Source organism: Ruditapes philippinarum, unplaced genomic scaffold (assembly GCF_026571515.1).
Source record: "Ruditapes philippinarum isolate M1 unplaced genomic scaffold, ASM2657151v2 ctg3574_1_1_1_1, whole genome shotgun sequence".
Taxonomy (NCBI): domain Eukaryota; kingdom Metazoa; phylum Mollusca; class Bivalvia; order Venerida; family Veneridae; genus Ruditapes; species Ruditapes philippinarum.
The window spans coordinates 195,779-208,265 of NW_026857614.1; the positions used below are offsets into that span (position 1 = coordinate 195,779).

A 12,487-nucleotide genomic window follows, 5' to 3' on the forward strand; every position below is an offset into this window, starting at 1 on the left:
TTTATTATATGCCCGAAAGAATTTCGGACATATTATGTTATACCCCCTGGCGTCCGTCTGTCCGTCCGTCCGTCCGTCTGTCCGTCCGTCCGTTAGCAATTTGGTTTCCGGAGCATAACTTAAGTTCCATTTGGCCCACAATATTCAAACTTCATAGGATGATTGTCCATATTGAGTAGAAGACCCCTATTGATTTTGGGGTCATAAGGTCAAAGGTCAAGGTCACTATGACCTTGAAACTGAAAACGTTAGCAATTTGGTTTCCGGAGCATAACTTAAGTTCCATTTGGCCCACAATATTCAAACTTCATAGGATGATTGTCCATATTGGGTAGAAGACCCCTATTGATTTTGGGGTCATAAGGTCAAAGGTCAAGGTCACTATGACCTTAAAACTGAAAACAGTTTCCGGAGCATAACTTAAGTTCCATTTGGCCCACAGTGTTCAAACTTCATAGGATGATTGTCCATATTTGGTAGAAGACCCCTATTGATTTTGGGGTCACAAGGTCAAAGGTCAAGGTCACTATGACCTTAAAACTGAAAACAGTTTCCGGAGCATAACTTAAGTTCCATTTGTCCTACAGTGTTCAAACTTCATAGGATGATTGTCCATATTTGGTAGAAGACCCCTTTAGATTTTGGGGTCACAGGTCAAAGGTCAAGGTCACTATGACCTTAAAACTGGAAACAGTTTCCGGAGCATAACTTAAGTTCCATTTGGCACACAGTGTTCAAACTTCATAGGATGATTGAGGATATTGGGTAGAAGACCCCTATTGATTTTGGGGTCACAAGGTCAAAGGTCAAGGTCACTATTACCTTAGAACTGAAAACAGTTTCCGGAGCATAACTTAAGTTCTATTTGGCCCACAGTGTTCAAACTTCATAGGATGATTGTCCATATTGGGTAGAAGACCCCTATTGATTTTGGGGTCACAAGGTCAAAGGTCAAGGTCACTATTACTTAGAAATTGAAAACAGTTTCTTGAGCATAACTTTAGTTCCATTTAGCCCACAATATTCAAACTTCATAGGATGATTGTCCATATTGGGTAGAAGACCCCTATTGATTTTGGGGTCACAAGGTCAAGGTCACTATTACCTTAAAACTGAAAACAGTTTTCGGAATATAACTTAAGTATCATTTGGCCTACTGTGTTTAAACTTCATAGTATGATTGTCCATATTGGGTAAAAGACCCCTAATGATTTTGGGGTCACAAGGTCAAAGGTCAAGGTCACTTTTACCTTAGAATTGAAAACAGTTTCTGGGACATAACTTAAAGTTCCATTTGGACCACAATATTGAAACTTCAAAGGAGGATTGTTATTTGAAGGAGGTAATACTTTATTTTAGTCCCATGTCTTACAAATGCTTCATCTTTACTAAAAAAAAAACCACTTTCGGGCATATAATGCTCCGCCTAGTGGTGCTCTTGTGAAACTTTGCTTCATGAAACATGGCTTCATAAAACATTGCTTTATGAAACATCACTCCATGAAACATCACTTTATGAAACATGGCTTTTTATGAAACTTTGCTTTATGAAACATGGCTTCATGAAACATTGCTTTATTTAAACATTGCTTCCTGAAATATTCTTTGAAAGCCATTCCCATCCAAGTGCCATCATTTTTTTTTTAAATAACTCCTCATTTTTTTTGTCTGTCATAAAAGATTGGTTTATAATGCCCAATGGTGGCCCATTTTTAGCTCGACTTTTCTATGAAAAGGGGAGCTATCCTACTCGCCCCGGCGTCGGCGTCGGCGTTGGCGTCACACCTTGGTTAAGTTTTTCGTACCACCCCACTTTATTTCAGAAGTATTACAAGTATGGCTTTGAAACTTACCATACTTGTTCACCATCATAACCTCCATCTACAGACAAGAGTACATAACTCTGTCAAGGTTTTTGACAGAATTATGGCCCTTTTTTGACTTAGAAAGTGTATTGAGCTTGGTTAAGTTTTTTGTACCACCTCACTTTATTTCAAAACCATTGGAGGTATTGCTTTGAAACTGACCATACTTGTTTACCATCACGACCTTCATCAACAGACAAGAGGACATAACTCTGTCAAGGTTTTTGACAGAATTATGCCCCTTTTTGACTTAGAAAATACATTGAATATGGGTAAAATCCACTTATTGCCTTAACCCTTTGAGATATTGCTTTGAAACTTTTAATGCTATTTCACATCATTACCCCCATCTGTACGCAAGAGAAGGTAACTCTGTCAAGGATTTGTTTTAAAAATTAAGGCCTTTTATCGACTTAGAATCTTGGTTAAGTTTTTAGTACCAGTCCACTTTTTGACTGAACTGTTTGAGATATTAATTTGAAAGTTGGAATACTTGTTTACAATCATGATTCCCAAACATGTCCAGGAGAAGGTAATTCTGTCAAAGATTTTATTTGAATTATGGCCATTGTTCACTTTAAAAATACAGAGATTCTTGTATTGCCTTTTACTGCAAAAACTTTTTTTATTGGCAAGCAATAAAAAAGTCGAGCGCGCTGTCTTACGGACAGCTCTTGTTAAAAGTTGCCTAATCAAATGGACAACACTAAAATGTATTGTTGTGTTAAAGTTTAAATGTTGAGTGAGAGAATTGACATGTTAATGAATGTGTATATTTAATTTCAATGAATCATTGATGCCATATTTATATATTGTTACATTTTTTATGGTTAATTGTTTTTATATATGTTGATTTAGAGATTTTAGGTTGTTAACTTTAAATCATATGCCCCTTACTGCTGTAAGTTCGAATTCTGTTAAATAACACTCATTTTGATGTTTTATTAAAAAATTTAGATGTACATTGAATGTGCCAGTTAAAGATTAATATTTCAAATGTATTTTGTTGCTACAGCTGAGGTAGAGAATTTATATGTGGTTAACATGAAAGTTTCAATGTGATACTGAAGTAGAGAATTCATATCTGTATAACTATAATTGTTATACTGAATAAAAGAATTTATATCTGGTTATCCTGTAAGTGTAAAAAGAAAATTCATATGTGGTAAGTGTGTAAGCTTCAGTGTAATTCTTTATATTATTGGTTATAAAGATTGTTGACAGGTTATATGGCCCTATATAAACGGCTATTTGTAAATATAACCCGAGCTGCAAATAGTCATTTATATACAGCCATATAATTTGTCAGCAATCTTTATAACGAATTTATAATACTGCAAACATCATTTTTTAGAGAAAAAAGTAAGATTTCTTCATAAATCGACAACAGCAGTGTATAGAAAACTATATAAACGTCACGATTATCCAATGAATAGCGATGTTACAAACGTGCAGTATTATAAAGATAACATAATTATATGTGGTTTGTAAATATGTTTCAGTGTAATAAGTAATTTGAGAATTTATATTTTGTTAGTGTGCATGTTTCAGTCCTTTGCTGAATTAGAGAATTGTAAGGCGTGTTTGTATATGTTTCTTTTTATTGCTAAGGTTGAAAATCAAAATCATGTTTGTTATTTCATTAAATTCCTCAAATTTATATACAGCTAGATTAGGGAGCAATTTTGTATAGTTTTAAATATTTTTATAGAATTCCATTTGTCTGTGATAATTTTACCCATCATGCTTTGTTATGATATAGATATATTAAAAACAAATATAATAGCTTTATTTTTCATATAGAAATCATACTTATTGATATAAATTTTACTTGTTTTTTTTATAGATATAAACATGTATATGTGAATATTAAAAATGTTTTTAAAATTTATTTCATAGAAAAAATGTACCAAAACATGTTGTAATGTACTATTTTGTAATAATATATATACATGTTTGTTTTATTTAATAGACATTTTATTGATGACTATCAAAGGTTTGTTATGTTAAATTAACGTTTAATTTTAAATGTAAAGGTTTGAATGCTTTTATGTAACTTATTATTATCACACAAGTGGCTTGTTTTCAATTTATTAACTATTAACAAGTTCTTTATATATGTATTATACATAGTAAACACTTACCTCATTAAATATCTTAAATGGACTTGTCCATCTTTATAAAAAAAAAAAAAAAATAATAATAAAAAGATTATTGTTAGGGAGTTTTTCAAAATAAGGCCTTAATAAACCCAAACTGAATAGCAAACACTACAGACCATGGTGTGATGTACAGGCACTGATCACATGGATTGCTGCTTGTGAGTTAAAGGTTATTATTAAAATTGTCTGTCAAACGGTGTTCCAGCTAAACTTGGTCTGAACTGGTCGCATGGGTAGAAACTCTTGCTGATAGGGAGTTAAGGGTTAATTTTGAAATTGCCTGCCAAACATTGATCGGCATTCAGGCTTTATAATAAAAAGAATTTTGTATTTGTTTTCAATTGTATACTTGGCCACAGGCTTATTTTTACAGTTTCCTACACTTGTTTCATGTAAGTTAACAAGGAATGACAGCGCATACTAGATTCTATGTAATTTGTATTAATATTTTTGATAACAAATTTATTTGATTAAGAAATTATATTTACTAAGATCTGTATACATTTCATGCAAGATCTTAGAAAGACAAGACAATCTATGTCCATCAAATAAGGCTTATAAGCCCATGATGACATTATAACAGCATATTTACAAGATAACAAACAGTACATATGTAATGTACAAAACATTATCACCATATAATAATGACTTTAGAAATATACATGCCAAAAGAATTTTCTCTGGTTATGCTGTTAAAAAAGTCTGAGACAGAAAAAGTACAAAATTCAAACATTTTCTTGCCAATACTGATGATGAGAAATTTGTAAATCAATTCAATTTTGCCATATTATTGATACAATTTGTCTATGAATAAAATGTATGAATTATCTTAAAAATCTGTTTTTATTCGTTTCTATCGTTTCTATAGATACAATTTTGTATGGTACATATATTTATATTTTCGAGTTTATCCCAATTTCCATCCTATTCTCCGTTCTTCCATATTCTTTGCAAATATTTTGTAAATAAACTTTAGTAGGATCAAACAATGACTTGGAAAGACCATAATAATTAGAAAATACGATATATAAGCATAAATTTGTATGATCCCCTACAGTGAATCCTATACAATACTGTTGTAATTCTTATTTACATACAAATGTACTTAAATAATGAATGACTAAGTTACCGTACATAACTTAATGCCATAGTAATATAAAAAAAAATAATCTAAAAAAGATGCCCTTTACAATAAGAGTTATTTTAGCTTCAGGCTGCTCAATTTAGTGGTCTTTGTGTCGCTATATGTAGTCACGAAGTTCATTTCCATTCTTAGTACAAAATACTTAAAAGCCTTAATCTTGTGATTATGATGGGGATATCAATTAAATGGTTGTTTACATTCAACTTTAAACATACTTGAGTGGAAATATGGAATGTATAATTGTACAAATCATATGATTTTTTGCTATATCAACAAAGTGGTTACCTTTGCAACGAAACAAATTTAAAGTAAACTGTTGGTATAGTTTTCCATGAAAATTTGAAAATAGATAAAGGATAGATTAAGGGACTAATCTTTTTTTCTTTCCTGGATCAGTAAATCTTGTTACACGTTCATGATTTAACTTTATTGGAGGAAAACATTTTTTCAAGGAATAATCTTTATCTGATTTTTCAAGGAAAAATCTTTTTTTTCCCTGCATTCAATTAAGATCAAGTTAAAGATTTACCTGTCATTAAAATAATGTAGTTCATGGTACAAGTGGTAATCGCAAGGAGTAATGGGGTATGCAGACGACATTTTTGGAATAACGAAAACGAGGTTGTCAAGCGTCTCGAGGACATGTATTTACCGATAATTGATTTGGCCTAAAATTGTTCAGCGATTATATAACAGATATAGTGTGTCGGGGTAAGATATAATTGAGCCGTGTCATGAAAAAAACCAACATAATGGGTTTGCGACCAGCATGGATCCAGACCAGCCTGCGCATCAGCGCAGTCTGATCAGGATCCATGCTGTTCGCTTATAAACCCTATAACAAGTAGAGAAACTGATAGCGAACAGCATGGATCCTGATCAGACTGCGCGGATGCGCAGGCTGGTCTGGATCCATGCTGGTCGCAAACCCATTATGTTGGTTTTTTTCATGACACGGCTCAATTATGTATATTTGACATATATAAACATTTGGTATTATTTATGTGTTACCATGTCTGAAAACTGTAAATATAAAACTTTGTTATTGATGTTGTTTATAAACCGTGCATAGCAGAAAGTAAAAACTGTCCAAACGTGATATTATCTAAATTTTGCACACTAAGCTGTTTTTGATGCTAATGTTATATGCCATTGAAAATATATATTTTATGAAAATTAAGTAGGTGCTAAATAAGGAAAAGTAGGTGCTAAATTACCTTTTACTTGTAACAAAATGAAAAGGCAAAACTTGTTTCATATATTTCACCTACTTAATATGCCTTTTTAGTTGGAGGGACGTATGTTAGTATGCCAATCGTATGTTAGTATGCCAATCGACTTTTGCTGCGTTTCTAGTTTATATCTGTGCGCGTGCATTAAGAACTGAAGCATCAGAACCACAGGTGCTAGTCTCATATACTGTATTTTATCTAAAATGTGTTTAATATTGTTATTTATGCAATATAATATCCCATATATTCTGATTTTCTTTTATATTGTTATAAACCTTTTTAATATATGGATATTATATTGCATAACTAACAAGATTAAACATATTTTAGTAAAATCAATTGAAGCGACTAGCACCTGTGATTAGAACAAAGTGGAATTGTGTTTTGTTATATGGACGAGATACGTTCACGACAATCCGGATTTTACTACTAGGCGGAACAGAAAGTTGATCTATTTATAATTAGGTTGAATTAAAACATTTTCATTGTTCTATTTCATGATTTGTTCTCGAATTCACTTGTGCTGGACTGAAAAACGTTAAAGAAATAGACCAACCAGTCTATGACCCCGCATTGCTTGTGACCGGTCTTTTTTTCAAGACACAGCTGAAAAACAACAACCTTCGCAGCTACCGGTATAAAACTCTTCACTTGGCTCAGCAAATGACCGTTAAATAAGTATTTGCACTACGCATGCTTTAAATGACCGAGAAAAATCGTCCCTAATACATCTCTGACCTATTTCATTTCTTCTCAGATACGTACTTTTAACTACCTAACGGTAACGTTGCATTACCCCGAAGCAGATGATTATAACCTGAATAAGTCATCGCTAACAGATGTTAAAAGTAAAAATATATGTTACTTAATGACGCTGTCAGTCACTGTTTCATATGAATGTTGCCAAGGTACAGACTCATTTGTTCTCGTGTCACTTTTAACTTTATGTTACATTCTACAACATTTAAACTAATGTAATGATAATTAAAGTCATTTGTTTAAATTGTGTTGCTAACTATTTAAAGCGTTAAAAGCAAGGGGAGTTTTCTTACACGGCATAAAAATCTAAGACATCTCAGCTTACTGTCATTCTGTCCCTGTTTTAGGAGGAAGACCCCCATACTCTTCAGCGCATTAATTATTTCAGGCACAGAGAACTAACGGCCTTTCGTTCATGGACGAATAAAATATAGTGTTATTTAAAGTGAAGATTTGCATATCTTTGCTTTTCAAAACACCCAGGGTATATCGTTTTCATCTCACGAAGTAAGAAGATTCCATTTACGTAACGAACGTAACATAATGAACGTGAAGCCAAAATGCTCCTTTTACATCTAAGAACATAATGAGACTAGAACCAAAATGTTTATTTTACATATAAGAACAAAATCAAGATCTTAGAACATTCGGAACATGACCGAATGTTCATCAGAACAAAACGAACCAAAACTGCGATAAATTAAGCCAAAATATTTTTTTCATGTCTTAGAACATGATGAACTTAAAGCCAGGAACTTCTAGTTTTATTTATCTTGAAACAATATGAACATTAAATCAGAATGTTATTAGAACATAACGAATAAGAAACAGCAATGTAACATTTACATCAACGTTTAGTCAGAATGTTCCTTTCACAACCTAGAACATAATTAAAGTGTAGCCAAAATGTTCCTTGGATCGTGCAATGAAAACTGAAACATTCCTCTTCTTACCCGAGTTCCGTAAAATATGGGGAAACGGAAGCTTATGTTTTACTTAGACAAAAAAGAAAATGAAAGCGTATTTGGCAAACCCGGAAGAGTATGAATTCGAGACATTCTTCAATTAAACTGCATTTATCTTTACTGGTAGTTGTTAAAATTGTAACACAGATAATTATTGCTTGACAACAGGAAAACACAGGACAAAACTACCCCTGAAAAAAACATACGAAGAAAAAGAAAAGAAAAAAACCTACAACAAACAGACAAAAAACAAAACATATCAATTATACACGAGGGAACATTTCATTGCTTTTTTGCACTCTTTTAACCTTTGTTAACCTCCCTGCCTTTCACCATTTTTCAAGTTTTTTTTATCAGAACGTTACTTTACTGTACGTGATAATTACTAGAGAGGCGGCTTCAAACGCCCGTACTAACCTCTCAGGATGAGTTATTGCCCTTGTCCATCGTAAAGTAGTTATTTATCATATGCAAGTGAATTTAGCTTCATGCAAGTGCATGTATAATGTTAACGAAACATCACTCGAAATGTACACGAAAGAACATTGAACTATAGTTTGGTAAGAGTATTGTCTCGGCATTGTTTCTTAGTTTGTTCAGTAGTGAGACATGTTTGTGTATGTGATAAAGCCCACTTTATCGCTGTATATATTTATTTAGGAACGATATATTGTTTTCCGTCTGCATACCCTCACCACCCCACGTGGGTACTTGGGATTTTAAATTGTTTTATAAAAAAAACGAGAATATAATCAAACATGGAATCATTTTAACGACTTTTTTACACGCTCTGAAAACCTTCTAGATGTAGTAATTTCATTGATCTAACTCAGTAACCGGATGTTCAATCAGATATGGTTAGCACTTAACCACGTATATCCCACTCTACCCCCCCCCCCCCCACACACACACACACTTTCCCTCCATTGTTTTGTCGACATATTAAGGGCCTTGTGTCTGTTTTATAGGCAGATATCACTTTTTCTACAAACTTTTTTTTAATTTTCTAAAGGAGGGATATATTTGTAATATATATGTTATGTTATATATGAAACGGACTATACATTCACGCTTGACTAACGCGCACGAATAATTAATCTCTAATAATCAACACTTGTGTTTCTTTGGCTATACATTCAGCACTTACATTTGTGATATAACGATACCTTCAAAACAACCTCAAGTACGGCTGTTTTGTAATGTGATATTACATGTATCGGTTACTGTAAACAAAATAAAATATCCACACATAAACATGTTATACATCTCAGATTACATGTAAAATAACGTCGAATGAGTGATATATTGTATGATAAATAAAGATTTTATTATTTTATTTTATAAGTAATGATGGTGTAGATTTTAATCTTAATTTAATATTCACCATAAACACACCACCGATACGGAAATGATAACCAAAGTCGATTTTTATGACATTGAAAAGTAATTAATGCATATTTTACTGTTTTGAATTTTAAGTGAGATTGAGTGCATTTGTAAATGTAACACTGATATTATTATTTAAAAAATCAATTTCCTACATTTCTTTTAAAACAACAACACGACAACAACAACAACAACAACAACAACAACAACAACAACAACAACAACAACAACAACAACAACAACAACAACAGCAGCAGCAGCAGCAGCAGCAGCAGGAGCAACAACAACAACAACAACAGCAGCAACATCAGCAACAACAACAACAACAGCAGCAGCAGGAAATTAATAATCATACTGTTTGTAGAAATGATAACACTGTTGGCGGTTATGATAATATTGTTCATCGTAAAAATACTTTTGGCAATAATGATAATATTGTATACCATTGGAAGATAATAATGCGTATGGTCGTTATTATACTACTATTGATCTTTATTATTATATTGTTTGCCATCGAAGATATAATCTTAATATTTACACTAAACAAGGACTCGAACGTGAAATTCCTTTCAATCAAAATGGAGAGTTGGTGACGAACAACCACACATATATAGGCAATACGACCTTATGTGATTTGTCGCTCACGTATCTCATTTTTACGTTTAAAGGCACACCATGCCTCAGAAACAAATATATTTTTTTACGTCTTAAGAAAGGGCGAACGTAAGCTTTATATAATGTTTGAATAATGGTTTATGAGCAATGAAAAAAGCAGCACCGAATGTGAAATTATGAAGTCATGAAAGTAGCAAAATGTTAACAAAGTAGTATTTTGACTTCTATTGAAAATACGAAATAACATTTCAAATGAAATGAAAACTAAATGACTATAATTGTACTAATTTTCAAAAAAGCAAGAGAAGCAAAAGAATATTCAGGTTAATGGCCAATGTGTAACTTTTTGGAACTTATATCAGGACACCAAATATAAAAAAAGCTGTTAAGAGATAGAAAAATTGAAGCATTTCTGGGGCATGATGGGCCTTTAACAATATGCATTATGTGAACAGACAAAGAGCTAGTTCCAACATTTTGTTTGATTTTTTTTTTCAATTTTGTTTTAGGACATAATAAGGAACATTATAAAGCAAATAATATCAAAATATTGATATTGATTGGTTATCGTATAGACCAGGATGTGGTTATAATAAAATATATTGTAATTATTTGCTAATCCGATCAATAATTGAATAGAGTCATGTCTTAACGCCTACCTAGAATGTATATATCAATATGTATAATTAAAAACGCTAATTTGAATTTGCTGTATTTTTCGACCTTCAAGTCTTCTTGAGCGGCATTTATTATACATAAAAATATATTAGGACCTTAATAAATGCCGCTGAAGAAGGTCGGAATGTCGAATTCAAATTATATACGGCAAATTAGAGACTTTACCCCCCCCCAAGCAGTAGATAAATAAATAAATAAATAAATAAATAAATAAGATAAAATATATAATGGATATAGAATAAGTTTTAAGAATTAACAACACTAGTTGTAATTAAATTATTCTGGAACGGTCGGTTTTTCGTGATACTAATTTCTGATTATATGAGATGTAAAATGGAGTTTTGGAATGGTCAGTGTTGTATTACAAAACTGTCTCTCAAGTTATTTAATATAGAGGTTTCTATTTTTTCTAAAAGAGACAGATGTTTCACTTACATTTAAACAAACGTTTTGAAGTGACCATGTGTGAATACCTGTCATTGAGATATAACTAATGTCTCATTTAAAGAGTCCCCACCTAAATAAATGAAAGTATGTCAGTAAATAAAAACATTCATAATGGTAAAGTAGTAAAAGTACCAGCAAAGCGGTGGTACATTTCATCAGCCCAACTGATATGAAAACACATAATTGCTTTTTTATTATCTAAATCGTTTAAAAGGGGAAGGAGTCATTAATGCGTAAGTAAAATAGCACAAATGTAGTCATTGTTTAAAACATTAACTTAATTACAAAGATATGGTTTTGTAGTGTTGAGATATTTTGTGTATTGATATATAGGTAACCTTTAGTGTACTAGCAATTATAGTGGCTCGTCTATGCTATAGGTAAGAACCAACCCTGCCAGCAAGCCAGCCAATCTACCAGCCAGACAGCCAACCAACCAATCTACCAGCCAGACAGCCAACCAACCAATCTACCAGCCAGCCATTCTTATAGCCAGGCAACCAATCAACCAGCCAGCCAGCAAATCAACCAGCCAGCCATGCAATCAACCAGTCAGCCAGCCATTCTTATAGCCAGACAGCCAATCAACCAGCCAGCCAAATAGCTAGTCAGCCATACAGCCAGCCAATTTATCAACCATCCAGCCAGTCAGTCAGTCAACCAGTTAGTCAGCCAACTTCAAATTATATATCAGGACAAGTCCGTGTCGTATATGTATATGAAATAACTGAGCAGTTAGATCTAGGCACAGTTATTCTTTGTTCGAATAGTAATTGTACGTTGGTAAATAAAACAAAAAAAAACAACACTTTTTTTGGAGAAGAAGAAAAAAACCCACCAACAACATCTTGGTTTTCTCTAGTTTCGTAGCCGTGACCTTATATTGTAGAAGTAGATTATTTTTTTATGAACACTTAAGTAATTTGTCACGCCGGGGGGCAATGTTAACATAAACGTCTGTGACATTGAGATATATCTTAGTGTTTTTTTCGCGTCCGTCACATTATGTTACTGATGTAATTTATTGTTTAGACCTGAATGAAAAAAAAATGTAACGCTTTCATAGTTTTAAGGCATGCCTTCCCTCAGTTTGCCGCGTCTTTATCAAAGCACAGGTTGACGGATCAAAGGTTTCTGACAAATATTATTTTAACATGATTCAAAACACTCTATATTGTAGCTTATTTAATTATTACACACGCATCTTGATCATTTATTATTAACAGCATCAATT

General features: G+C 32.6%; 1 long non-coding RNA gene across 1 annotated transcript; it reads left to right on the top strand.

Annotated features, from left to right (window-relative positions):
* Positions 1-3: 3 nt before the first annotated feature.
* LOC132750338 (uncharacterized) lies at positions 4-1,379 on the top strand. The gene is made up of 2 exons (XR_009628532.1): positions 4-646; positions 799-1,379. It is a non-coding gene; the product is annotated as an uncharacterized LOC132750338 (long non-coding RNA).
* The last annotated feature ends 11,108 nt before the right edge of the window (positions 1,380-12,487 follow it).